General features: G+C 47.1%; 1 protein-coding gene across 2 annotated transcripts in view; it reads left to right on the top strand.

The window, feature by feature from the left end:
* LRRC70 (leucine rich repeat containing 70) overlaps nucleotides 1-27,891 on the top strand; it is a 90,192-nt gene that overhangs the window by 32,103 nt on the left and 30,198 nt on the right. For both annotated transcript variants that reach the window (XM_085631623.1, XM_085631612.1), the window contains exon 3: nucleotides 26,554-26,640. The gene's annotated coding sequence lies outside the window, so the exon portion shown is untranslated. The remainder of the gene's footprint in view (nucleotides 1-26,553; nucleotides 26,641-27,891) is intronic.

Below are 27,891 nucleotides of genomic sequence, written 5' to 3'. Positions count from 1 at the left end.
GTTTGGTGAGTTTAATTTACCACCGCGCTCCCCCTACAATGCCTGTTTTTTCACTGCTCCATAATAATTTCCCTTTTTGCCATCAAGGAATCTCCGGCTTCCCTCGAGATTGGTGTTCACGGTCTGAAGCTCCCACATGCTGCGTGCTTTCGCCTTCACCCTGCACCCATCTGCGCAAACCAATTGATTTGTCTTTTTCACCTTGGGCAAGGCTTCTGTCGTCCGCAGCTTACCTCCTTCAGGTATGCCACACTCCACCCCTCCTTGCATAGACCTCTTTGCCTCATGCACACCAACCCCCACCCTTACCTTTCCATTTCCTTCTTTGTACAACACCCCTGACCCGGCAACCCGGTCCTGAAAATGACCCTGACTAAATAGGATCGAAACGCCGTCAACCTTTCAGCGCAATCCACGGAGCAAATTCAAATATGGTTCTCACTAAAAATGTTGTACTAAACCATGAGCTAATCCTGTAAATAGTTTCTGTTAAACCATATAATTTTCTGTTAATATATTCTTTTTCACTTTGTCACCGGCGCCTTCCGCTGCTCCTTCACTTGTCACTTACGCCGTCACCTCCCTGTGTCCCGAGCACATTATTGCACCAAGTATGTTTCGGGTTGCCTCTGCATTTATGCATACAGTGCTGATACAACTGTTCTAAATTTCATTTTTTGATACTTTAAATATATGATGCCAAGAGCACTTTCTACAAATTCCACGAGTCTCCCTCTTCCTTCCTGTAATGTATTGTACATGCATATATAATTATCTTCCTTAATGATACCGGTTGAGACATTGTTGCTATTTTTCAGGCATTTCCATGATAACATCCATGAAGATAGTATGCCATGGACTAGGTGGAATAGGGCATAGCAAAGCTGCTAGTTGTTGTGCTCTGCCTTACCTTTTTTTTAATTTTTATTTTTTGGAGAGTTTTATAGAGCGCGAACTATCAGAGCACTTTACATAGCACCAGTTATGTTACATGAGGACACACATTCATTTTTTTTTTTGTTAGGCACGGGGAGATTAAGGGGCATATCAGCAACAACCGGCGATAATTATCGCTACGCGCACTTAGCGCTAGGATAATTATCGCTGGCTAACGTGGATTTTTATCGCTGAGATAGCGTGCTATTAGCAACGCTTATCTCAAAAGCGATAAAAATCCTAGCGGTAACTGCCTAATGTGAGATTATCGCTGGAAACCTAGCGATAATCTCACGAAGTTTGGCGATAATTTTATATTGCCGCCTTGTAGATATGCCCCTAAGTACTTTGAACTCCAATCTCATAAAGAGACTAGAGGGGTGTGTTTTAAACTAAATACATATATTTTAAATATATACCTGGTGTGGTTTTCCTTTCATTTCATCATTCAAGAGATTATAGACTGGTAAAATAAGCTGCTTTACATTCCTTCAGACCTACCCTGAAGGCTGCTCTCCATAGCTACCACTAGGATAGCTTTCAATAAAGGTTGTCTTTAACCTATCACCATAAGGGGTTGTTTGGACGGATACAAGGTGCCCACTAGAACTAATGGACAGCATATGTCAGGCCACCTTCTCACATTGGTGCGCTTTACATAGCACCAGTTACGTTACATGAGGACACACATTCATTTTTTTGTTTTTGTTAGGCACGGGGAGATTAAGGGGCATATCAGCAACAACCGGTGATAATTATCGCTAAGCGCACTTAGCGCTAGGATAATTATCACTGGCTAATGTGGATTTTTATCGCTGAGATAGCGTACTATTAGCAACGCTTATCTCAAATGCGATAAAAATCCTAGCGCTAACTTCCTAATGTGAGATTATCGCTGGAAACCCAGCAATAATCTCACGAAATTTGGCGTTAGCTTGTTGATAGGGCCCCACAAACTTAGCCATGATATCCACCTTCCATAGGATATCATGGCTAAGTCAGTCCTGAAGCAGGCGTAAGGAAAGTAGCGATAACAGGGGTTATCACTACTTTTCTTGCCGCTATGCATCATAGCGTGGGGCTTGATGATAGGAGAAATGTCGCTTAGTGACATTTCTCCTTTCATGTCAGGTCAGGAACGCCCACGTTGCATCTCATTAGAGATGCAAAGCTGGGTGTTAAGAATTCTTGCGCTAATGCAAGGTTTCACGAGTTAGCATGACCTCGCTAATTAGGCGATAAAATGATTGCCGCTTTTCGGCCAAAAACAGCGATAATTTACAATCGCCGCCTTGTAAATATGCCCCTAAGTGATTTGCCCAGAATCACAGGATGTTCAGCGTCATTACCGAGACTCGAACCCAGATCCCAAGGTCTAAGGTTGAATGCCCTAGCCGTTAGGCCAACTCCTCTCCACCTTCAGCCCAAACTGCACAAGTTGTGATATGTTTCTTAATATCGAAATTTAGTGTGGGCCACCAAAAATATTGTTGAGCAGTAGCTATAGATTTCTGAATTCCCCTATGATCCCTTATATCAGACTCATGTACCCAGCTTAAAACGTTACATTGCAAATCATGATTTAGGACATTGAGATTACCTTGATGATATAATAGCCTATCTCTCTTTTTTCTGACCAAGGCCGCTTTTAACCACGTCTCCTTATCAATATTCCATATTCACTCTTTTAGTTTGGTTAATAAATCATGAGTTTTATCTATGAGCTTCACCTTATTAGAAACTATTCCTGGCTCTGGGAGAATAAATGGTGGTTCATATAAATTGGATCTTCTTTGTTGTCTATTGAGTGACCTGAGACCTTGAAAGGACATCCGCTTTCCCATTCTAAGGACCTGGACTGTATTTTCAAAGTCTGAGAACAATAAAGGCCATTGAAGCTGCCGAGGAGTAAGTGCCCTAGCTGATTTAAAAAATTGTAAATTCTGGTGGTCAGAATAATTTTTTATGGTATGTCTGGCAACCATCAGAAAATGATGCCATTCTTTGAATCCCTGTTTTATTGCCATCAATTCAATTCACATGGGGTGCATTTTCGAGAACAATAGGCCACCAGAGACAACTGACCGGTATCCCGGTGACGCTGTAGGAGAACCCCACCCATTGCATAAAACAAAGCTTCTGCTTCAAGTATGAATGAGAGAATAACAACGGATGCCTCAAGATAGGGGCATGAATTGATTGTTGTTTCAGGGTTTGAAATGCATTTTCTGATTCTCCTTTCCAAATAAATGTAGCTCATTTTCTCATGAGTTGAGTGATGGGTTGAACAATGGCTGAAAGGTTTTTAATACAAACACAGGGAGATGATGGACGGAGCGGTGAAACTTCTCACACCCAGTCACAGATCTGGTTTGAATCCGTCATCGTTCTTTAGCTCACTTCGCCACCCCAGTTCAGACACAGCTATATGCAAATCAGTCTTGACCCTGTGCCTCATAGGAACAGTCCAGCCCGAACTGCCAAGCCATGTCTTCCCTGGACCAAAAACACCCTGGGGTGGCAGTGGTTGAAGAACTTGAATAGAACTGGTAGTTATCTGCGCAGGAGAGGGAAAAGTAGATTGAGATGGTGCACCTGGAAATCCACCCCTCAAAGGAGAAGTAGTTGTCTGATTAGACAATGTTCCACAACCTACCAAGGGAGGAGGCAGAGCCCAAGATTTAAAGGTATTCCAGCTCTCAGACTTTCTGTTTCAGTTTTAGTCTGGTAGGACTAACCTGCCACTTCTCTCTGGTTGTCCCCAATTCCTTTCTTAAATCCTTACTTTCAACCCTAGAGGCTTGTACTTCTTGTTGCAAACAGGTTATGGTTTCCAAAACAGTCATTAAAACTCAGTTGGTGTTCATTGCTCCATTTAGGAAGATCAGCTTGGGCTAGGTAATCTGTCAGATACCACAATTACCAAAGAGAGAGCAACAAACCTTCTGGTTTATTGCTGAATCTTCTGGCTTGTTTCAGAACATTCTGAATTGTTCTAGATAGATTGCCATGTACTTTCAAAGTCTATTCCTAATTGATTAGTTAACAACGTTGTTTCCTTTTACTTTACAGTCTTATATTTTGTTTGATATTTAAAGTTCTATTACATGTTAACAGTTGAGACTGCCCCCTGTCCTCAAAGCTTTGGGAACAAACCTTTTGCGCCTTCACAAATTTACCCAAAAAGACCAACCCCCTAAGATGTGATGTTCTGTGAAACACCTGACTCTGTAAACTGTGTGGTCATAAGTTGTTGCTCGAAGTTATTGAAGATATTTATGATTTTGCTGTGGAAGAAGTTGGATAGAATTTTCCTGTGATGGTGTGATGGAGTTGGCTGTGACCTCCTAGATGGTGAACTTCTTAATGATAGCGAAGTTCTCTTTGCAGCTGTTGGTGCTTGTCTCAATACATTTGATTAGGCTTCTTCTCTTTTGCAGTCTTGGGGGCATCAGCTTCAGGGATCTCCATTTTCATTCCACCTGTTTGGAGTGTTGTTTGGATTCCCAGAGGTCGCCTATGTACCAGTCAGACTGTTTATTGATTCTTTATTGTCTTTGAAGATTGAAGGATGCAATTGAACCTGCACAGATCTTGCCTCATTGGTTGAACTTGGTGATATCCTTGCGTAGGTTGTCAGTGGTGTTGGGTTGGCCAGTTTCAAGGGCTTTGTGCCAGTTAGCTTCTGTTATTTTGTGTCAGTTCTAGCTGGGCAGGTTGATGCTGGTGGGTGCTTTGACTTATGGTGTGGAGATTTGGAAGTGTATGATGGAGTGGTTGGTTCATGTTAGCGGTGAAGCAGAAATGTTGTTGATTATGTTCCCATTGGCAAAGATTGTGGCCTGCAATGTGTGTTGAGTCCGATGAGGTAGAAGAGTCTGATTTTCTTCAGGCTCTCTAGGAGGTCTATGGAGCAGTCATCGGTGGAACTCCCAGGTCTGTGATGAGGTTAATGTAGTTGGTTCATGGTCCCGGTTATCTGTGTGCTATGGTTGTTTCAGGGTGAAGCTGTTTTTTGTTTGTAGGATGAAGTGCATGTGTTGCATGAAGGAGGTGTGTGAGACTGTGGTTTTTTTTTCTTTTTTAAAACTTTATTTAAAGTTTTAACATAGAGCACTACAATGTAGACCATTGCAATATACAGTGAATCACAATAGTATCACAGTAATCTCTTCAGTCTGGTGTCACAAATGCAACATAGGCGATAAGCAATCTTTTTAGTTTCACCGTACTGCCAGTGGGGCATAATAGACACAGTGGAATACATCAGTACAAAGGATCAAGAGGAGTTTACCAGTTGTGAATATCCAATGACAAATAGTTATATCTGCTTGTTGACAACCCAAGGCACATATGAGGCTACCAGATTGGACCATCGCACCAACCCGACACCCTGGACGACTCAAATGGTTCCCAAGCACATCCACTATAACACAAGGAACTGCAATTGGAGCAGGATGCACATCTGCGCAATTTTGTGATAGTAAATACCCCCGAAGAGGCCCCCATATATCTCTAGGTCTAGAGGCATGCGGTACTGTCTCAGCATAGATGGTAGTCTGTTCTTGGCAATAGGCTAGATCCGTCACCATTCTTTGAAGTTCGGGGCTCTGCCCCTTCTCCATCGACACGCTACTCTTCATGTGGCTAATAACAGTGAAATAGCAAGGAATGTCCTATGAGCAACAGGCATTCGTGCCGTGTATCCTAGGAGCGCAAGCAAAGGGTCTCTTTCTATTACTCTGTCCGTCATTTTTCCAAGCGCCACCAACACCTGTTCCCAATATTCTTATACAATTTTATTTTGAAAACTTAGAGCAAAACATACAGCTGTGTTCCAAAGAGTGACATTGAGCAGGCACAGTCTTCATTATTGATACATAGCAGGCATGAAGGAGAAACAGATAGCACATGTCAGGCATCTGTGGTGAGGCCAGCATTATGGAATCAGTGCAAAACAACTGTAATGTATCCTCCCGCAGAAGGCGACTCAAGGCCCCGACACCCCAGGGGGGCACCCCAACACCACACATCACGCACCAGTAGCACACCATGTCAGCTGAATGTGAGACCCACATCCCCAGCACCCTCCGCGCTAACGCACCACCACAGCAGCCCCGGGTAGCCACTCCCGCCGGCACTCGCGGCCACTGGTCCAACATCACACGTCCAACAGCACATCGTTTGAGGCGGCCGCCCCGGCTAGGAGATAACATCGCAGTGGAGCCCAAATGTCCGCGGGCTTAGACGTCGGCGGCATGAGCTCAGAGTAAGTACAAATCTGTTCTTGACAGTATACAAGATCCCGCATCCAGTCCTTGAATTTCGGAGCCCTGCCTCTGCCCCATCGACACGCCACCCTTCTCTTAGCAAGCAGAAAAGCAAGTGCAATGAATTTGCGGTGCGCAGCCTGTATGGGCTCCACGTAGCCCAGCAGGGCAAGGAGAGGGGAGGGCACTAACACTGTGGAGATCATCTTTGAGAGCGCGTCGAACACCTGACAGCAATAGCGGTGCACCCCTGCACACGACCACGCCAGGTGAAGGAAGTCCGCACCGGGAGCCCGGCAGCGCTCGCACCTATCATCATCACGGAGCTGATAGCTATAAAGTCGGGCCGGAGTATAATAAAGTCTGTGAATGTATTTGTAATGGATAATTCTAAGGCGGCCACTGGAGGAGACGCGGTCTGTCTGCATTAAGCAGAATTGCCACTGCTTATCCGTCACCGGGGCCGGTAACTCTCGGTCCCACTTCTCCCTGGCCGCCAACTGCAGCGCCGGCGTTGAGGAATGCACCGATCGGTATATTTTGGAAACGAGCTTGGCCGGAGTGTCATCACCCAGTATGCGCTGCAGCGGAGCCATACACGGGGGCTCCAGCGGGAAGCTGGGCGTGAGTGCCCTCAGCCCCTGTCGGAGGTGGAGGTATGGAAAGACATCTAGGGGAGAAGGCTGTATGCCGCCATACAAGTGCTCCATAGAGCGGAACGCGCCATTGTGGTACAAGTCCCCCCACTTCTCTACATGAATAGCGTGAAGTAGTCTCCGGAAGCCCGCCTCCTGCAACAGGGGCATATTCGGGTGGTAAGCAAGGGGCAACAGTGGTGCGTACACCAGGTCCAATCCGAGAATGGCAGCCAACCGATTCCATGCAGTCACAGTGCTAATCAACGTCGTGGGCGTCTTGTCTCTTCCCTGCCCCGGAATGTACAGCGCGCCCTCTATAGGAATGGGGTGCGCCAGCCAGTTTTCAGCCGCAACCTGCGGAATATATCTAGGCTGCCGTATCCAGAAGTAGGCGTAGTGCGCCTGGGCCGCTAGGTAGTAGAGCTCAAAGTTAGGAATGCCAAACCCGCCTTGGTCATAGGGCTTGGTAAGTATCTCCCACTTGAGCCGGGGCGTCTTACCCCCCCACACTAGTCTGGTGAGCTCCGAGCGGAGTTGCCGAAAGAAGAAGACACCGGGAGAGAAGGGAATATTCAGAAAGAGGTACAACAGCTGCGGCAAGATTACCATTTTAATCAAAGAGGATCTGCCAGCCATGGAGAGGGGCAAAGCGATCCAACGAGTAACGCAATCCGTAATGCGGGACATCGCTGTACCATAGTTAGCCCTCATAAGCTCGTCCCTGCTTTTCTCTATACGGATGCCCAGGTACTTAAAATCCCCTTCACTCCAGGTAAGGGGGAAGTCCATCCCGAATCTCTCTGTGGAGGCTGTCAGGGGGAACAGGCACAACTTGTTCCAGTTGATCTGGATACCCGAAATCATGTCAAATGGAATAAATTCCCGAAGGATCGGGTTGAGATTCTCCCTGGGGTCGCGGACGTAAAGGGTGATATCATCAGCGTACATGGAGATCAATATCTGCCGCCGGAAACATCTCAGCGCCCTGTCACGATGGTGTTGCCTCAACTTGGCCGCCAAAGGCTCCATGGCCAAGGCAAACAGCAGGGGCAAGAGGGGGCAACCCTGTCTGGTGCCTCTAGTAATCGGGAACGCAGGAGAAAGCTGGCCGTTCACCAAGACTTTGGCCGTAGGATCCATGTATAATAACTTGATCCACAAGATAAATATGCTCGGGAATCCCATGCGCCCCAACACCTGGAACAGGTAGTCCCACTCAAGGGAGTCAAAAGCCTTCGTGGCATCAAGGAACACGGCGGCCATGGGCAGGTCCTCATGTACAGAATTGAGGATTGAGAAGAAAGTGCGCAGATTATGGGATGTAGCCCTACCTGGCACAAATCCGGACTGATCAGGCAGTATCAGGTTAGGGAGGAGCAAGTTAATGCGGGTGGCTATGATCTTGGCTAGGATTTTCACATCGCAATTCAGCAGGGAGAGAGGCCGGTAGGAGTCACAGTCACTCGCCTCCTTCCCCGGTTTAAGAAGCGACGTGATAAGGGCCATGCGCATCGAAGGGGGCAGGTGGCCCACCTCCAGTGCATCTTCATACATCTCTCTCAATATCGGTGCCATAAACTCAATGTAGGTTTTATAGAATTCGATCGGTATCCCATCCAGTCCGGCGTTCTTGCCCGACCTCATGTGCATGATTGCCTCCCGCACCTCATCTAGTTCAAATGGGGAACTCAGAAACTCTCTTTGCGCATCGCTGAGCCACCCCAGGGAAACATCTGCAAGGTAGTCGTGCAACCGTAACTCCCCAGTCCTAGTCGACGCGTACAGCACCTGATAGTGTGCCACGAAGCCATTGAGAATTTGCGCAGTATCCCTGTACAATGTGCCGTCCGCCCCCACAATCTCCATGATGGTATTAGACGGGCGCACTAGTCGCAATGTCGCTGCCAGGGCTTTCCCCGGCCGTTCGCCCTCGCCATAACTCCGGGCAACCCAGTATTTGCCTCTAAATTTTGTTTCCCTAGCAGCCTCAGCAGTATATTCAGTGACCTTGTCCCGAATACTGGCCAGCGTGACATCATCAGGATTTACAGCCAGTGACGTCTCCAGCGCCCGAAGATCAGTCTCCAAAGTGCGCAGGCGCGTCATTATACTTTTCAAAACACCCGACCCTTTTGCAATGCACAGACCTCGCAAGGTCACTTTGAACGCGTCCCAAATGGTCTCCACGTCCCTCACGGAGTCTTTGTTATGCCTAAAGAAATCCAAGCAGTCCTCCCGAAGCTACTCCTGAAAGGGGGGATCGAGGAGCATCATGGGATGCAGGCGCCAGGCCGCCAGTGGGGGGCCAAGGTCCGCAGCCCGCAAGGTAACACGGACTGGCGCGTGATTGAGAAGGTTCGCGGGAGATGTCGCGCCGCAACCAGCGCCGCGTGAAATTGCGGGGCCAGGAAGACATAGTCGAGCCGCGCCCAGGTACGCGCCTGCGCCATGAAATGAGTACCCTCCCGTACCTCCACGTGGAAGTGTCTCCATGTGTCGATTAATCTATGCTCTTCTACGATCTCGAACAACGCCTCCCGGGATCTGGTAAAGTGATGCGGGCCGGGTGGGATCTGTCTATCGTCGAATTAAGCGCGACATTGAAATCGCCCCCCCCATATGAGGTGCTGTGTGCCCACACCCATTATATCTGCGCCAAGGTCCGCAAAGAAGGTAGGGTTGTCCACATTGGGACCATAGCAGCATGCCAGGGTAACCGCCCTGTGTCCCAATCTACCCCACATCAAGCTGTAGCGGCCTTGGGTATCACCTTTTGAGCCCGACAGAGTAAAAGGGGTTCCCCGTTTGACCAATATTGCAACACCACGAGAGTATGATGAGTAGGAAGAAAAGGCAGTGTACTTCGCCCATCTACTAGCAAAGGTCGGAACAGACTGTGCCCGAAAGTGGGTCTCTTGAAGGAACGCGATGTGTATCGCATGACGATCTAAATAGGACAGGATTTGTCTCCGCTTTCTAGGGTCACCCAGGCCTCTGACGTTCCACGTAAGTATGTTCAGGTCAGTGTCCCCCATACACAGGTCATTACAAAACAGGTACATAAGGCATTGGCATAGGGCTCTCGCCCACACATCCCCAACCAACCATGCACTCCATCCACTCCAAGCACCTCTCGAAGAGGCAACGCCCTTCTATAGCCCTCACCCGATGTCGAACCATAGTGGGAGATATCTCCAACAATTGTGTATCCTCTACGCCCCGCCGTGGGACCTCGTCTTAACCATACAGCAGGAACCCTAGTCATCTCTGTGGACAGTAACGTCCGGAACAAAGCTGCACCCAACAATGGAACAACCTGTAAAAGAACTCCCAACCTCCCACCCCTCCCCGATAACTGTACCAGAGGTCCCAGGGAAAGCCTCACACCCCCCCTGAGTATCAACCCATCTGCCCCTAGGAAGGAAAAGGGAAAAACCGGCATGGTCTCGAAACCCTCCCACCCACCCCCCACCCACTGAAGCAGCCCCAACTTGCCAGAAAAAACTACCCACCCCCCACCCGTCAGTGCAATCAAAGAGCTCAACAGGAGCAACCCAGTCAGTGAAGTCAGTGGGGTACACCCTACGAGGGTCATCCAGGGGGCACACACATACACCCTCTATGGCCCGCTCCCCATCTGAAACACAGGAAGAGGGGGAAAGGGTGGTGCCTGGAATACATTACCGACCATCGACCAGCACACGACCAGGACAGTCTCGATCAGGTATTGACGTCGCCCATCAGGAAGGGCGCACATGATGAGTCAGCAGTGAAAGGCAAAGGAGCTGCAGACTAGATCAGGGGCCTAGCCCCAATGGGAAGCAGGTTAGCAGTTAATGGTCATTCCCCTGAGCAGCATCGTCCTCCTCAGGTCTTGCATCTCGCACTCTTCGCAAAGATTTCAGGAAGTCCTCCACTTGTTGCGGGTTCAAGAAGAAATGTTGCTTCGCTTGGTGGGTGACTCGTAGCTTCGCCGGGTACAGCAACGCGTAATCAATCTGGAGTGCCCGGAGCTTTTTCTTGACTTCAACAAATTTGCGCCGCTGTTCTTGAACCACAGGAGTGAAGTCCGGATAGATGGTAAAGCTGACACCTTCGCAAGATAGGTTTTGGTTCATACGCGCGGCCCGCAGTGCAGCGTCGCGGTCCCGGTAGTTGAGGATCCGCGCGATGATAGGCCTAGGCGGGGCGCCAGGACGGGGCCGCGGCCCCAGGGAGCGGTGGGCCCTCTCCACGATGAACTGCTTAGAGAAGGTCTCAGCACCAATAGCGGCCAGTAGTATCTTTTCCACATAGTCCTCCATGCGACCCGTATTGGTGGACTCTGGCACACCCACCACGCGTATATTATTGCGCCGGCTGCGGGCCTCCAACTCCTCATTTTTAGCTGCAATGACTCGTAGAACATTGTCCATTTTGGTAAGCTGCGTAGAATGGGCTGCAGTTGCATCATCATTATCAGATATCCGTCGTTCGACCTCAGTGATACGTTCCTCGTGGGCATCTATTTTCTGGGCAAACGCGTCTACGCGTGAGGAAAGGCGGTCAACCTTGTCCACTACGGTGGCAAAGCCCTGCCTCATCTCCCGCATCATCTGTTGGAGGTCCGGCGCTGGGGAGGTCATGTCCACGTCACTCGCCGGAGGGCCCCTTGCACCTCCATCATCCGGCGCACTCCGCAGCCCCGTCTTAACAACCGGGGTTGCAAATGACAGTTTAGGTTGCTTATTGTCATGTTTTCCCATCTTGGGCTCGACGGAGGGGGGGACGTCGCCCACCCCCTAGGGATCAGGGGTCGCTCACGCCACCGGCAGGACGGAGCCAGAGGACCCCGGGAGCCGTCCAGGCCACGCCGGAGGTCACGCAGACGAAGGCCCAGTCAGACCCCGCGGTAGGAACAGAGGCAGGGAGCTCGGCGTCAATCCTCAACGCCACCAGGACTACTCCAGCCAGCGCGCCCCATCAGACAGTCGCCACTCTCACATTGGCAGGGTGCAGCCACGCGGCGAAATCCCCCCTGGCCCATAGGCCCACAGGGCCAGCGATCCCACTCTTTGGACGAGAGGGGGGGGGGCAGGAGCCGGCCGGCGGGGGTCCGCAGGGATGGTCAGGCCGCGCTCAATGCAGTCGCCGCTGAAGCACCACGACTCCAGCCGCCAGTCCCACTGGGTCAGACGGTTACAAGGCAATGGCGGGGCCCTGTCACCAACACCAGTTCTCCACGCAACACTGAAGCACACACAACAGGAGGGCCTCCTCTCAGCCGGGGCTCCAAATCGCCGAAGGTGGACGAACCAGAGCAGGCCCAGCGCGACACAAGGCAGCAGTAGGTACCCACGTGATCAGCGGCGGGAGGGGGGCCCCCATCAGCACCCCAAGAAGCTCAAGCACACCAGAGGGGGGGGGGGCGGGGGCCCACACCGCCTGTGTCCCCAACAGCCCCCACCATTCTCCAGCCCAGTCCGCTCCAGTATCTCTGGCGCCCCCACTCCTCGGTCCGTCCCACGTCAAATGCCTGCGGGGGGGGGGCACCCCAGGCCAGTAACCAGTCACGTGCCACTTCGCCCCCCTCCGACACCCGCCACCGAGCAGACTCCTCGAATCGCGCCCACGGGGGCCGTGGAATACCAGCGGACGTTTCAGGGCCCACCTGCTTCGCGACAAGCACCGGAGTCGCGTAGTTCCAGCGCCCGGCAGAGCCTTCCACCTCACAGACGTCTGGGGCACGGTCCAAACTGCGGCGCAGCTATCTCCGTCCCCGGAGGTCGAACAGCTTCAAAACTCGAGGCGGAGCCGCAGGGGGACAGCAGCTACATCCCCATCTGGTCGTGGCTCGGAAGACGGTCAGGGAACCAGGATAACTGTAGGATTATGCGTCCAGGCTGCAGGAGCCTCACGCGAGTGCGGCCATGCTGCGTGTGCGCCCTCTAGCGCCCCCCCAAGAGACTGTGGTTTTGTGCATTTAATAGTGTCTTTGTAGATAATTGAGAGTTCTCCCCCTGGTTTGTGAAAACAGGCTTGACTTATAATTTTGTAGTCTGGCGAGATGATCATGGCGATGTCAGGAGCCAATGTTGGGGGTAACCTGGTTTCTGTAAGGAAGAGGAGGTCTAGCATGCGGTTGCTGAGGAGATTCCAGATTTTAATTGCATGTTGGCTCAGCAACGAGTGTTGAGGAGAATGCACACAATTGTTTGCTGAGATCCTGGTGTGGCATGTTGTGTGGTACATAGTCTGGGTGGGGGGGTTCAGGTGTGGGAGTGTAGGTGGACCGTCAGGTATGTTATTGCAAGTAAAGCAGCAAGGAAGCAGTACAAAGGTTCAACCATGCTGTGTGGCACAGTGCAGCAGTAGCGGGTGTTTTAGCATCCCCAGTTGAGTGAATGGAGGGTAGGTTCTGTGTAGCGGGGGGGGGCTGATCACACCAGGGGTTGTGTTGCTGGATGTGGTCAAGGCTCTGATGGGTGCAGACGGGCTTGCCTTTAGCGTACTAGTGGCGTGCCCACTGCATGTAGCTGTGCATCAGCAACTGCCATTAAGTAGATCCTGGGAGGAAGGAGGACAACAAGATGGTGGTGGGTGGGGCTAGAAAGAGAAGGAAGAAGATGCTGGAAGAAGTAGGAAGGCACAAGAAGCAGGAAATGTGGGAGGCGATTGGGGTAAAACAGTGCAGCAGGGCCTGGGGAGCTAAGGGGGCCTGAAGGAACAAGCCAGGAGTGATAACAGAAGAGAAGCACAACAAAAGGAAACAGAGACTCAAGTTGAAAATGAAAAAAGGTGCACAAATGGGGAAAGGCCCAAAGAAAGGCACAAGAGTGTGGGGCAGGGGAGGGGAAAAAAAGGACGGAAGGCTGAAAAACACTTCAAAGGCGAGAAGAGAAAGGTATTAAATGAAAAAAGAGAGCAGAAAGCACAAAGAGTTGAGAAAAAGGGGGAGAGCAATTATAGTATGAAAATGTCAGAAAAAGAGAGTAAACAGTGAAAAGAAAGCATGAGGAAGAGGGCCAAGAGATCAAAAAGAGAGGAAAAAGAGAGAAAAAGGACCTGACATGAGAGGACACAAGAGATAGAGTGAGAGGATAGTGAGTGAGAGAGGAGAAGAGACTGTATGAGGAGGGAGGCAGGAGCCTCTAGGCATAAGGCTGGGTCCGAAAGGACCTAGACTGATCAGAGGATCAGTCCCAGATAAATGGTAGTGGAGGTGGTCCTAGGCACCTGTTCAATGGGTTCATGCAGCACCTGCCATTCAGTAGGTTCCTGAGAGGGGCTAGAGTGTGAAGGGGCGCTAAGCGAGACCAGAAGGGGCAGGAAGAAGACACTAGAAGTAGGAAAACACAGGAAACAGGTAAAGCTAAGGGGAAGGCAGGAGAAGGAAAAAGCATCTGACAGTGTGGGGGGCTGAAGAGGCCTGAAGGAGCAAGCGGGGTGAGAGAAGAGGAGAGATGCAGGCCAAAAAGGAGAAGAGGCTGAAACCAGAGAATTAAAGAAAGGCACGTGAGGGAGAAAAGGCCCAAAGAGAGGCACAAGAGTGAAGGGAGGGAGGAGGAGAAGAAAATAGCAGAAGGTTGAAAGGCATTTGGGAGGCGAGAAGAGAGAGGCACTAAAATGAAAAAGAGAGTTGAAAGCACAAAGAGTTGATAAAAATGGGGGAAACACTAAAGTATAAAAAAAATCAAGAAAAGGAGAGCAGAGAGCAAGAAAAAGCATGATTGCACAAAAAGAGGTAAAGAAGAGAGGCAAAAGAGAGAGAGCGGACCTAAAAAGAGAGAGCATGAAAAGTCAAGAACAGACAAGAAAGAGAGAGTGAGAGGACAGCAAGTGAGACAGAGAGAGGAGGGTGCAGGAGGAGTGAGGTAGGGGCCTCGAGGCGCAAGGCTGGGTATGAAAGGGCCAAGACAGGTCTGAGGACCAGTCCCAGATAAGTGGTTGGCAAGCTGTGTCTGGCACCTGCTCAATGGCAGTCCTGGTAGGGGGGAGGACTGCGAGAGAGCAGTGGACAGGACTAAAATAGGTGGAAAGAAAACACAGGATGAAGAAAGAAAAGGCAGGAAGATGCTAAGGAGTGGAGGAGGTGGAAATGTGTGGGAGGGTGGCCAAGCAAGAGAAAAGAAGAGAAGCCGCATAAAAGGAAATGGAGGCTGAAAGCAGAACATGAAGAAAAGGCGAACGAGGAGGAAAAGGCCCAAATAGAGGCACAAGGGTTGAGGGTGGGAGGAGGAAAAGAAAAGACAGTTTGGAGGTAAGAAGACAGAGGCACTAAAACTAAAAGAAAGCACAAAGAGTTGTGAATGAGGAAGAGGCAATGAAGTATGAACATTCTAGAAAAAGAGAACAGAGAATGGGAATTAGCCTAATGGAGAAGGTCTGTGGCACAAAAAGAAGTAAAAAAGAGAGGCAAAAGAGAGAAAGAGGTCCTGAAGATGGAGGGCAACGAAAGTAAAAAATACGCATGAGAGAGTGAGAGGACACTGATAGAGAGAATAGAGGAGGCTGAAAGAGGAGGATGAGGTGGGAGTCTTGATGCTCAAAGACCAACCAGTCTGCAATGGCCTAGACTGGTTGGAGGACCAGTACCAGGAAAGTGGTAGGGGAGCTAGGCCTAGGCACCAAAAATATCATCTCACACACCCCTTCAGGGTGACCAACATATAGAGACCGGGCACGTATGCAACCAGGCCTCTCTCCTGTTCCCAATTGTTTGAGCCTCTTTTCCTGGCGGCTGTCAAACATCAGCCAGCTCACAAAGGGCAATCGTATTTGGGAAGTAGCTAGGTAACCACTCTACCGGACCCAATATCCTGCAAAATGTTGCCACAAAGGCAAAGCTTGGTTTAAGGCCCTCGCATTTGTGAAAAAAGTGCCACTCATGCCCTTTCAGTTAGCACCGCAACTGCTCGACAATGGAACTGATCTACAATGCCCCTTAAACATTGGGCAGCCAATAGTGACCCAATATTCTCGAAAGCAGAGATATGTCTTCCACCTGTCTGCCCATTCACACCAACATGGTGGAGCACAAAAAAAGGACAGGAACTTACAGACATGCTCACTAAATCAGTGGCAAAGAAACACAACCTACACAAAGACCAGGGAAATGACCTGGGGTAGCTGTGACACTTCCCCACAAAGACTCTTGCAGGGAACCTCAGAGATGCTGCTTACTCAGTCCTTCATGAAAGGCCATTTGGTCAAACTCAGGATTGATTGACTCACCAAAAGACTTTCTACATACATACAGCCAGACTTCTCCAAAGTGGATGTCCAACTAGACAGGATGCCACACATGGGATGACCATGAGGTCCCCCAGGATAAAACTCAAGACATCCCGACTTGCATCCATCACTTCAGACCGAAAGAAGGCATTATGACAGCAGCCCGTTCCAAGGACCTGGTCTCTTTTGAGTGTACATGTGTGTGGTTGTACCAAGATTTATTGCCCATTAATAAGCAAGAACGCTAAGATGTACAACCACCGTCTTGAGCTAGAAATAAGTAAATTACTGATTAGGTTACCCCTTTCATCTAATTTTCCCAAAGAACGGTGACAATCACACTATTCGTATCACCTCTGAAACGCAGCAACTACTTGGCCTGCCTGAAATTACCAGACGGGCCTCCACTACTCTATCTCTATGGCCTGGTGGGGATGTTCTTGGCAGCCAATTAAGGAAATGGACTGTAATTCCCCTATAAAAGGCCTCTCTCATCAGGATGAAATTGAACATGAAAGGAGTGTGATTATTGACAAACTTCAGGCAGAAAATACATGCGATGGGGAAGAAGTTCTTTGCATAGTCAAGGTGGAGATCCTTGTAATGCCTGAAGGACTGTGACCAACCGCAAGCTTCCTCACAGACTGCCATTAGATGGTCAGGAGAGGCATACTAGTTCATAAATCATTGTCTCATGTCAGGAATAGAGGTCGTTGCAAATGTTGGACCAGTACATGAAAGGTACACCTAAGGATCCACTGGACCAACTCGGTTAGCCCTTACCTAGTTCTTGGTTTTCCAGTACAACCATTTGTTTTTCCTTTCGGTTTTTGTTCTAGGCACACACCAGAACAAATTCTGACATTTCAGTAGATTGCACACTTAATATTAGCTAATCCCAGCTGGAACTCAGCAGATCACTATGACACGCATAGCGGACACTTAAGCTCAGGGACACTCATTAATAAAATATTAGGTATAATGTTAGAGGCCTTAATGCCCTCACCAAGCACATCACACATCTTACTGTGCTCAAAGACTCCAACTGCGACTTATGTATCTTACAGAAAAACCCATATTTTAGGCTTGACTGCCTTAGGTCCAGATGGTTTTCAAGATAGTACCTCTCCTCTAGACCAAGTAAGCGTGGTGAAGTAGCTAAAGTTAAAGGGAAACTCCTAAACTCAATCATTGAACTGGCTGGGAGGCTCCTTGCTGTATGGATAGCCTTGAATAACCACACACTCACATTAGGGATGATCTGTGCCCACAGGGAGAACCAGGGGAATTTCATCAAAGAAGACCTTTAACTCGTCATGAGCAATGCAGATCAGGAACTTTCGGGGGTCTAAAACATTGTTTTACACGCTACACTGGACAGATTGGTGCAGCAGGTGGACCAGGCAGGAGCTCTATCTAAGGGCGGGAGGGGGTGGTTGAAGATCGGCATGGCAGACATATGACGCACCCTGAATCGCCCCACCAGTAAGACTACACCTTTTATTTTACAGCCCGCCAACCATAAGCCAGACTTGATTATTTCTTAGGAATGATGCATTCTTTGGCCAATACAAAACAAACTAAAATTTACTGTCTCACTAAGAGACCTCTCTTCACACTGCTTAGGCCACAGCTGGATGTTGAAAACATCACCAGATGTGAACCCCCACACACCACCATATGACAGATGATCCAAAACATTCTGCAGCATAATGATAATATGGAAACTCACAGTTCTATCATCTGAGACACTTTGAGGGAAGTGACACGTGGCATACTGATCACCCTACTGTAAAGCTCTCAACAAAGAGAGGAAGCATAAGAAAGCATAACTTGAAGGGAGGGTGAGAGATCTTCCAGCCATACACAAACCGTCTGGGGCATGTAAGGTCTAGTGGCATCTGTTGCTGTACAGATGACATCTCAATGCACTAGACATGAATAAAGCAGAGTGTTCACTACTTCAGTGACATGCATACTACATGGGGGGGGCAAAATTGGAAAACTACTCACCTGTAAATTGACAGCCAAAACACATTGATGAAACCATGATTAAATTACCAAAAATAATAGCAAGCAACTGCACACGGATAAAGATATAGTTCAAACTTTCAGACAGTTTTAGGCAGCCTTCTGCTCTGCTGATTCAGTATTTGAGTCGAGCATGCAGTCCTTCTTATCTTCCATCCCAACGCCGGCCGAAACTCAGTGAACAGCCTGAAAATGTATACACAGCTATAACAATGGATTAACAGATTTCAGGAATAGATAAAAACAAAAAAGCTCCTGGCCAGGAGATCTACACATCGTATTTTAATAGGAACTTCTATCCTCTCATTGTACCAATTTTGACCTGCCTGTATAACACATTTGTATCAACAGGCTCCCTCACTTACATACTGAAAGAAAAGGTCATTATTGTGATGCCCAAGCCAGATAAAGGTCCCAGACACTGCTAATGCTCCTGGCCCATATCTCCACTAAACATACATGCCAAGGTAGTTTCAGGCATACTGTCACACCGGCTTAACCCATACAGAGAGTTGCTGGTGGACCTAGATCAAACTAGTTTCATCCTAGAGATAAGGCGCAGCAACAAAATCAAACAAATAGTTTACATTCTTAATGATGTCACCTGTAGCAAGAAAACTCCCCTACTCTCAATAGATGCCAAGAAGGCATTTGATCACTTCCACTGGCCCTTCCTGAGAAGAATATTGACTAAGTTAGCCCTCAGCCCGAAATTTAAAAAGTGGGTGTTGTTCAGCTTGTTCCATTTTACAGCTATAGTTAAAGACAATGGAGTAACATCAAAATCATTTGAAGTTCAGCAGGAGCACAAGGCAGGGTTGCCCATTTTCCCTGCTCCTCTTTGCCTACTACATGGAGCCCTGGCCAAAGTCATGAGATCCAACCCCCTTATCACAGTGCTAAAAATCAGCAGCCACAAGCATACACTTGCCATGCTGATGATGTACTGGTGCAATGTCACATCGTATGAGTTTCATCCCCACCCTTCTGAGCAAACCTGAAGTGTTAGGATGGGTATGTGAATTCAAAATAAATAGCTGCAAATCACAGATGCTGCTGGAGAGGCCCAGGAGTATGTTTGCAGGGAAATGCATGTGGTCTGGGAAGTGTAAGGCAATAACACTTGTCCTTTGCAATGCTAAGCAAATGATCACTGCCCTATGGTGAACCAAGGCTCCCCCAGATGCCTAGCTAAGAGGATTATGGGAGTTCTTGTGTATAGAAAAACCTTCATCAGCTCTAGAGTCCAAAAAGGCATGCTTTGAGAAGCCATGGGCCCCTGTTTTGCCATTTCTGCCCAGTAATTGAGGAAGCTCACTTGCCCAAATGCCTGAGGGTACTATGGGGCATATTATCAAGCACAGCGTTAAAATTATCGCCGCTTTATCAGCAGAAACTGCCGCTAATGCGGCCATAATGAGCTTGATAATATGCCCTGGAGAATTCCAATAGAAGCCCATGTTCACACCAGAACATGGTCATCGATTGGAATTGTCAAGGGCATATTATCAAGCCAATTATCGCTGCTTTAGCGGCAGTTTTCTGCCACTAAAGCGGCGATAATTTTAACGCCGTTTCTTGATAATATTCCCCCATGTCTTACACAAGACCTCCCAAAAAAATGGGAGAGTTCATACACCCAACTTATACTTACACCTACTTCAGAATAAACACAATTGCCCTACAAACTGGACACATCTCAAATGTAATACATTTGAGCACACAATACAATGATGTATTATATGATATTCTAGAAAAACAGGCAGAAAGAGAGGGATTTTCACAATTCGACACAAAGGTTATGATGCCATTATGCTTTTTAGTTTGCTTATTTTGCACTGCTCTGGTCTGCAGCACATGACTGGTAGTTGTGAGTGCATGTATGTGTATAAAGTCAAATAAAAAGATTCAAAACAATAAGATTTTGGCCTTTTTTGGAACAGGCGGACATGAAGTGGCAGAATTAACAGTCTCTTTCGGATACCACCTGCTGTAGAGAACTCTCAATTCCTTACCAGCAGAGATGAATGATTGCGCTTCTGATATTTCTACAAGCACTTTCTTTATCTTTCCACACTCAAGTCCATTATGCTCCACGAGGCAGGATGCCACTAATGGAGCCCTGAGAAAAACCTGGCCAGTTCTTCAGTCTGTTACATTTTATTTTTGACTCTTTAGCTGGCTTTGTTTCTGGACTCCTTGGGCTGTTTGGGATTTCGGCAGAGGAAAGTGCAGCAGCAGTGAAGGCCAGCAGAGCTTCAACAGGGACCTTCAGGTTTGTTTCTAGGCCAGAGAAATTGGCCCATGCTGCTGCATTATGGAGTCACACACAGCAACAAATTCCATGCAGGATCATCCCTAATAGATAGATGTTCAAGAAGCTGCAGAGAAAGAAAGCTTATTAGTTGAATCCTATAGTTGGCCAAGTATCATTGTTAAATCACTCAGTGCATTCAACAAACTAACCATACTCTCACATTCTGACCTCTGATTCACAGATCTTCATGGACTAAATCACCAGGTATTAACCCTTTCAAGCCACCTACATTTTTTTCTAAATGCAACAAACCAGGCAAAAGCACTTCCTTCAATAAAGTTTGACTATTATTGCAAGTCTTCTGTAATTCTGTTCACCAAGTTGTTTTTTTGCAGTGGGAACAGAGATTCCTGGGGATGAGTGACTTTTGACACACTCCTCTTTTTGCCCTCCTCCCGAAGGATCTCCATGAGACTTGCATGCCAATTCTGAACACCAGTTACCAGCAGACATATAAGAGCCAGTGCCAACGGCCCCTCAGGCCTCTAGACCCAAAGACTCTCAGGCTATCCTGACATGTATTTAGGAGTGTAGGATCTGCTTCACATGGGTACCCCCACTTTTTGCTGGTGTTTCACTGTTTTTCGACCTTAGTCTGGCTGTGGCCCTGCTAATCAGGACCCCAGCTTAGCTGCTTTCTCTCTAAAATTGTTTCCATGTACATTAGGTACATATCCAATTGTATTCTGGAGTGCCTTATAAGCCCCTAGTATATGGTATACTATGTACCTAGGGCATAGGTACCTCAGAGGCCTACCAGGGGCTGAAGCATGTATTATGCCACCCCTGGGAAGCACTCCAAAATGGCACCACAGGTCTGCTACTGCAGCCTGGGTAAGGGTGTGCTTGCACCCCTTACAGTGGTATAGGCCACCTATATCCACATATATATACAGACACATATAAACCTATAAGTCACTCCTATGGCATGCCTTGACAATCCTGAAGGCAGAGTGCTTGGTTTTGTGTGAGAGGGTTCCCAAGCATGAGCTGAGCCCCTCTGCAGCTTTCGGAAATCCTTCCTTATGGCTGTTCTGTGATACAGCCATACCATATACTCTTAAGTGCATTATAACCTCGTGGTAAATGCTAACTTTGGAATGGCTGCATCAAAACATGTTGTGTTTGGTGTCAAACATCTTGGAATACTACCCCCCCACCAGTTCTGGCAGCGGGGGTAGCATTCCACATTCTAGAGGGAGAGATATGTTCACACTGGTCAAACCCGGTAGGACTTTCTAAAGCCCTGGCATCACAAAATGGATGTCTCTGCCACAGACACGGGTCTGGCCTCCTGCTGCTGACCGAAACTCCAGTAGGGGAGGCCTGGACAGTAGGTTTCCTGTCCCAGGGAGGTGTAACCAACTCCCCAGACAGGCAGATGTGTATTGGGGCTGGGCGGGAGCACTCTCTGGTGCTTTGAAGTCCTGCACTGGGGGCACACTTGCTGTCCCTGTGCATAGTCCAATTCAAATCGGTTGCAGGGGCTACCTGCCCCTGCTCTGGCGTGAAACTGGACAACGGAAATGGCTGTAACCACCCCTCTTTCCAAACCCTCCCATAGGTGGGTCCCTAGAGTATGTCCAACCCCCAAACTTAGTATAAGTATGGAAACCCAGTCCTTGCGACTTTAGATTACCCTGGACAATACTCTGCAACATCTATCCTGGACCTTCGACTTTCTATTTTGACTAGAAGACGGAAGAAATCTCCTTTTGGGTCAAGGCGTAACTCCCCTGCTTGGCAGGCACCAAAGAAGCTACTGACCGGTCCGCATCGCTGAAGCTCCCGCCGGACGCCGAAGTCTTTGCCTCACCAGAGGTGGATTTCCAGACTTCCCCGAGGCTACCCGGAGTCCACAGCAAAGATGAGGCCCGTGGCTATCGTGGGTGACTTGGAACCGTGACCCCTGGACACTGTGAACTTTTGCAGCAACACTATCTTCTGGGACTTCCTTGAAGTTGTGCTTTGGGCTCCGAGTAGCCCCCGCCTTGAGCACCTCCTGCACCGAAGATTGCTGGCCTCCACTCCACGAGTGACCCATAGGCCAGTTTCTAGTGCAACCGCTACCCCTTTGGCTAGTAGGTCCCCACAAACGCAACTTCTCTCCTACTTGGGCTTTTCTGGTTGCTCCAGACGTGCCCTGACTTGCCCCTTGCTGGGTGAGTCCCTCAGACCTTGCTGGTCTGCACCGCAGTCTTTCTCTGAATTCCAGTGACTTGCTGTTGCCTAGGCTTGTTGGGTCCAATTTGGCCGCTGATACCGCAGCACTCAACAGACTTCGTGGGACAGCTCGAATCCGGCTCATGGTCTTCGTCGACGCCTCCTGGACCTTGTGGCTGAAGAGTCAAGACACCCGTCAACTCACCTGAAGCACCCGACATCTGTGGGCATTGGTCCATCCTGCCCTCAGTCACTGGCTAGTGACCCAGACTCTGTCCCCTCTGCTTTCATGTTCCTTCCATCCCAGATCCAGGCTTGGATCTCTTTGGACACTTCTCCTCTTCATGGCAGCAGCAGTTCTTTGCAGGCTTCCATTGCAATCGACGATGCGACCCGACACCAAAAGACACCTATGCACCTGGCTTCCCTGGGTGAGGTAACTCAAGTACTCCAGTGCTCTCATGGGTGCTAGCCATAGAACTTCTTAAGTCCAAAAGGGTTTGGTCCTGACTCGATTCTAAGTGTCCCTAATCTTTAAATTTCCAACCGTGACATTGCCCATAGAAGATAATGGGTACCCGCGGTTGTGTTCTCACACTGCATACAGTCCCCGTGGGTCCCCTGTATCACTACCTTGGGTGGTTCCTTGGGGTCCCAGCGATTCCACAGGCTCTAGGCCTTGTGTCTAGTTCAGTCGTGGTTCTTATACCACTTTTTTGGTATATGATTTGGTACGCCCCTAGGGCTCGAACGTGTCTTTGTGCTATTACTGATGATTGCTCACTTGTAAACTAAGTACTTCGAACTCCAGTCTCATAAAGAGATTAGAGGGGTGTGTTTTAACCTAAATACATATATTTTAAATATATACCTGGTGTGGTTTTCCTTTCATTTGATCATTCAAGAGATTATAGACTGGTAAAACAAGCTGCTTTACATTCCTTCAAGACTTAGCCTGAAGGCTTCTCTCCATAGCTACCACTAGGATAGCTTTCAATAAAGGTTGTCTTTAACCTATCACCATAAGTGGTTGTTTAGACTGATACAAGGTGCCCACTAGAACTAGTGCACAGCATATATCAGGCCACCTTCTCACAATGTACACAATGCATCATGAACAATTTAGTGGTTATGTAATATTGTCCTGCTTTTATTCATTATTCATATTCTTACTCTGATAACTAACCTGTAATTTTCATTACTCTGAGCCACAGCCCCCTTTGTCATGGTACTGACTATGTGAGGTCTATACCTTCCTAGAGGCATGATGTGCCTTTTCTAACTGATAAAGAAAACAATGCAGCACTTTTTTTCAGGGAAGTACATATTTATAGCTCTCAGAAAGGGAAGGAGCCATGTATAAAACTATGGGCTAGATGTACAAAGCATTTTTGCGCACAAAAACTGCCTGATTCATAGAATCAGATTCCTTTGCGACTGCAAAAATGCTTTTTCAAATGCGCAAAATGCGATTTGGTAACTTGTTACTGAATCACAATTTGCATTTGTGATTTGTATTTGAAAGGGGCGTGTTTTGGATGACCGTTTTAAACACTGAATCAGTATAGTACGTATTGCTGTTTAGCGACCGAATGGCGATTGCAAATCAGTAATACTTTACCACTAATTTAAAACTGGTAGTAACTCATTTACAAAAGGGAAGGGGTCCCCAAGGGACCCCTTCCACTTTGAGAATGGTAAACAAATAGTTTGTTAGAGCAGGCAGTGGTCTCACGGACCACTACCTACTCCTAAAAAAATGAAATTTCAAAGTTTACTTTTTTCTTTTTAAATATATGCCATTTTCCTTTAAGGAATAAGGGTTGCATTTTAAAAAAAGTTTTCTTTATCAAAAAGTAATCATAGACATGGTGATGGGCTGACCTCAGCAGGCCACTTTCCCTGTGATCGTTGCGATTCCTAATTGGTCGCACATTTTGACCTACCTTATTTATGTTCATGAGGTTGGTCGATTTGCGACCAACTGGGAGTTGCTATTTCAAAGATATAACATTCCTTACATCAGGAGTTGAGATTTCCCAATTGTGATTCGGTAAGAATCGCTGTTAGTTAATCTCAATTCTAGATTTTTGTGCCTCTTGTACCCCAGGTGTGTTAATTTAAAAATTAACACTTCATTTTTATTTCTGAAATAGGACTGATAAACTTGGCTGCATGTTGGATGAGGCAAACCTTAAGCTGTAAAAGAATGAGGAAGTAAGACAGGGATTTGATGGTGTTAGCTTTATCTACCAGCACCCCACTCAGGGCTAAGCCTTTAGCCACCTCAAGCTAGCACAGCGAGAGCCAAAAGTCATGTACAGAATATTTTGCAAATCTTTGTTCAGGTGCAGCAAAGTGCTGATTGTAGCTGTTGTTGAAGCTCCATTTACCTTCTCTTCAACATTACTCAGCTCCATGATTGCTTCATACTAAGGGGCATATCAACAACAACCGGCGATAATTATCGCTCAGCGCTCTTAGCGTGAGGATAATTATCGCCGGCTAGCGTGAATTTTTATCGCTGAGATAGCGTGCTATTAGCAACGCTTATCTCAATAGCGATAAAAATCTACACGCTAACAGGCTAACGTGAGATTATCGCTGGAAACCCAGTGATAATCACACGTTACCTTGTTGATAGGGACAGGCAAACTTAGCCATGATATCCTCCTTCCATAGGATATCATGGCTAAGTCTGAAAATTAGCAGACGTAAAAAATCAGCGTTAACCGCGGTTAGCGCTGCTTTTTTTGTCTCTAACAGGGTTAGCGACATTCTTGATAATAGGAGAAATGTCGCTTAGCGACATTTCTCCTATTATTTTACCCTGGAACGCCCCCTTTGCATCTCATTAGAGATGCAAGGGGAAGCATAGAGTAAAAGGGTGCTAACATGCAAATTTGCGTGTTAGCACCCTGTTGTTGATAGGGCGCTAGTTTTATCTCTGCTTTTTTGGCTTTTAAAGCCAAAAAAGCAGAGATAAAGCCCTTGTTGATATGCCCCTAAGTATGTTTGGAAACATTCTTAGCTTTCATGATGTGAGCAACTCTTTTCTTTTTAGATGGCACTACCTCTATTTATTTATTAGTTTGTTGAATATTTATACCGAAGAAAAGCCTTCAAAGGACTTGCTTTTATTGTAGAATGAATGAATGCTTATTGATATCAATCAATTGACAAGAACATGGAAAACAAAACTAAATAAAGCATTTAATTGTATCAAACAAGGCTTTATTTTAAGTTGGCACATTTATAGAGGTGGTCAATGTTCCAGCAACAGAATGTATAACCATTTTATTCAAGAGGCCACTAACTACCGTTACCAGATCATTTTATGAGAAGATGCTGTTTCTGAGAACATAAAAAAACGTTAGTCATGAGGCTAATAATAACATTGATTGGGGAATTAAAACCTCCTGTTGGGGTCAGTCCATACCTGACTAGTGTGAGATTTCATAGCAGCGGCGCTAACATCTTGACCCAGATACCATACACAACCTTTGCATGATAAATACCATGTCACCACTCTCATAAACTTGGTAAACCCATTTATCAAAATGAAATGCTATATACATGTAAGAAACATGCCTCTACCGCTGATTCCAGTTCTTAAGATCTATTCAACAAAAGGCTGCAGCAAATACGTCCTCCCTGTAAACCTAAAAAACGGACAGCAGCGAGTATCATAAGCTGAACATTTGAGAACATATTCGCAAAATCTTCATTTGTTGTTATTAAGTGAGAATTTCAATGCTGTTTTTAATTCCTCCTGGTCAAAAAGACACAATCTTGAATGAGAAAATTCACTTTTTAGCCAGAGCAGCATCGTGGTTCTGGCTGACTTGAGGTATGTGAGTCAGCTCTAGGGTTGCTGTGCTTTATGCCTTCTATGATGCCAGACTCGTCGGCACCAAAAATATTTTTTTTCTGTAGTGTCACCTAATTGTTCAACTGAAACTCCCAATTACTACATATCTCGTAGATCCTGAGAAGATATAAGTGGAAGACGGAAAATTGCCCAGAATAATTTACACTGGCTTTGGTCCACACAACAGAAGATGATCTTTGGGTAAGCTTCGAAGCCATATTCTAAAGGGTTAAACAATGTTTATAGATAACATGAAATAATGGCGCTGCAACAGGTAAATTGGCATCGCTGCTTTGGTTCTCACGATTGTCTTGTGTACCCGTCGGATAAAATGTTACTCCTCAATATTTGCATCAATGTGACTATAAAATCTGCTTAGCCTGCAGCTACCACGAGACTGAGTTCTTATGGCTTTTCCTATTAAAGACAAGAATGTTAGGTTTTATGTGATTGATTGCAATCAATTCTTTGAGCAATATTCCTCTAGTGCATGCAAAGTGTGCTGTGCCTCAATATTTGTTGAATCTAGAACAGTCTCATGAGTATATTCTGTGATGTGTAAAGACGCACCTCCTAATTTTGGTGGCCAGGCTCTCAAAGGGATGGTACCATGGCCAATGTTGGCATCATAAAGGTTAAAATTCAGAGGGGGAAGGCCACTCCCTGCATTAGTTCTTTAGTCAGATTGATTTTCTTGGTGAGGGACACATTGATCCACAGTTTAACCTGAATCCAGGTATAGGAACTGAATTTGTCCCAGTAGCAGACGGTGGATATGTCAATTTGTAATCCTTCTCCGGAGACAGATACAGTCTTTGTTATTGAAGGGGGTCTTAAAGTCTATGAAACAAGGATATACATTTTTGGGTTCATCATTGTATTGGTTTATTGGCATAATTTATGCTACTGTGTTGTCAGTTGTGCAACAAGAAGGCTGGAAGCCAGTTTCAAATCACAGGTGATATTTACCATTTCCTGCCCTATATTGTAGATCATGCATTGATAGTGAGACACACCATGTATCCTCCATGTTAAGCCACGTGATGAGACTATAACTGGCAAGATCATGCCTTGAACTTTTTTTTGTGACTAAAATAGATAATTGATCTTTTACAGGAATCAGTTGAGGTGAAATAAAAACATTGCTTGAGCAATTTGCATATGAAGACCAATCTTATTTATAGTGCAGCTGGAAGCCCATTTGGTCAAGGATCAGATATTTCTTATGACCTTAGTACAATTTCTAACCTCAGCAACGTTCACCCATATTAGCTATCCTTCAACCACAGCATAGTAAGGAAATTAAATTAAATGAAATTAAGATTTATAACGCGCACTAATAGCCAAGGGTGTCTAGGCACAGAGATACTGCAGAATTGGCTAACCAGAGAGTGGATGTGGGATAGGCGAGTTTAGGCTAGTTGTTAAAGAGCCAAGTTTTTAAGAGTTTGC

The sequence above is a fragment of the Triturus cristatus genome, chromosome 2_1 (genome assembly GCF_964204655.1).
Source record: "Triturus cristatus chromosome 2_1, aTriCri1.1, whole genome shotgun sequence".
NCBI classification, from domain to species: domain Eukaryota; kingdom Metazoa; phylum Chordata; class Amphibia; order Caudata; family Salamandridae; genus Triturus; species Triturus cristatus.
This window is presented reverse-complemented; position numbering and strand designations above follow the sequence as displayed.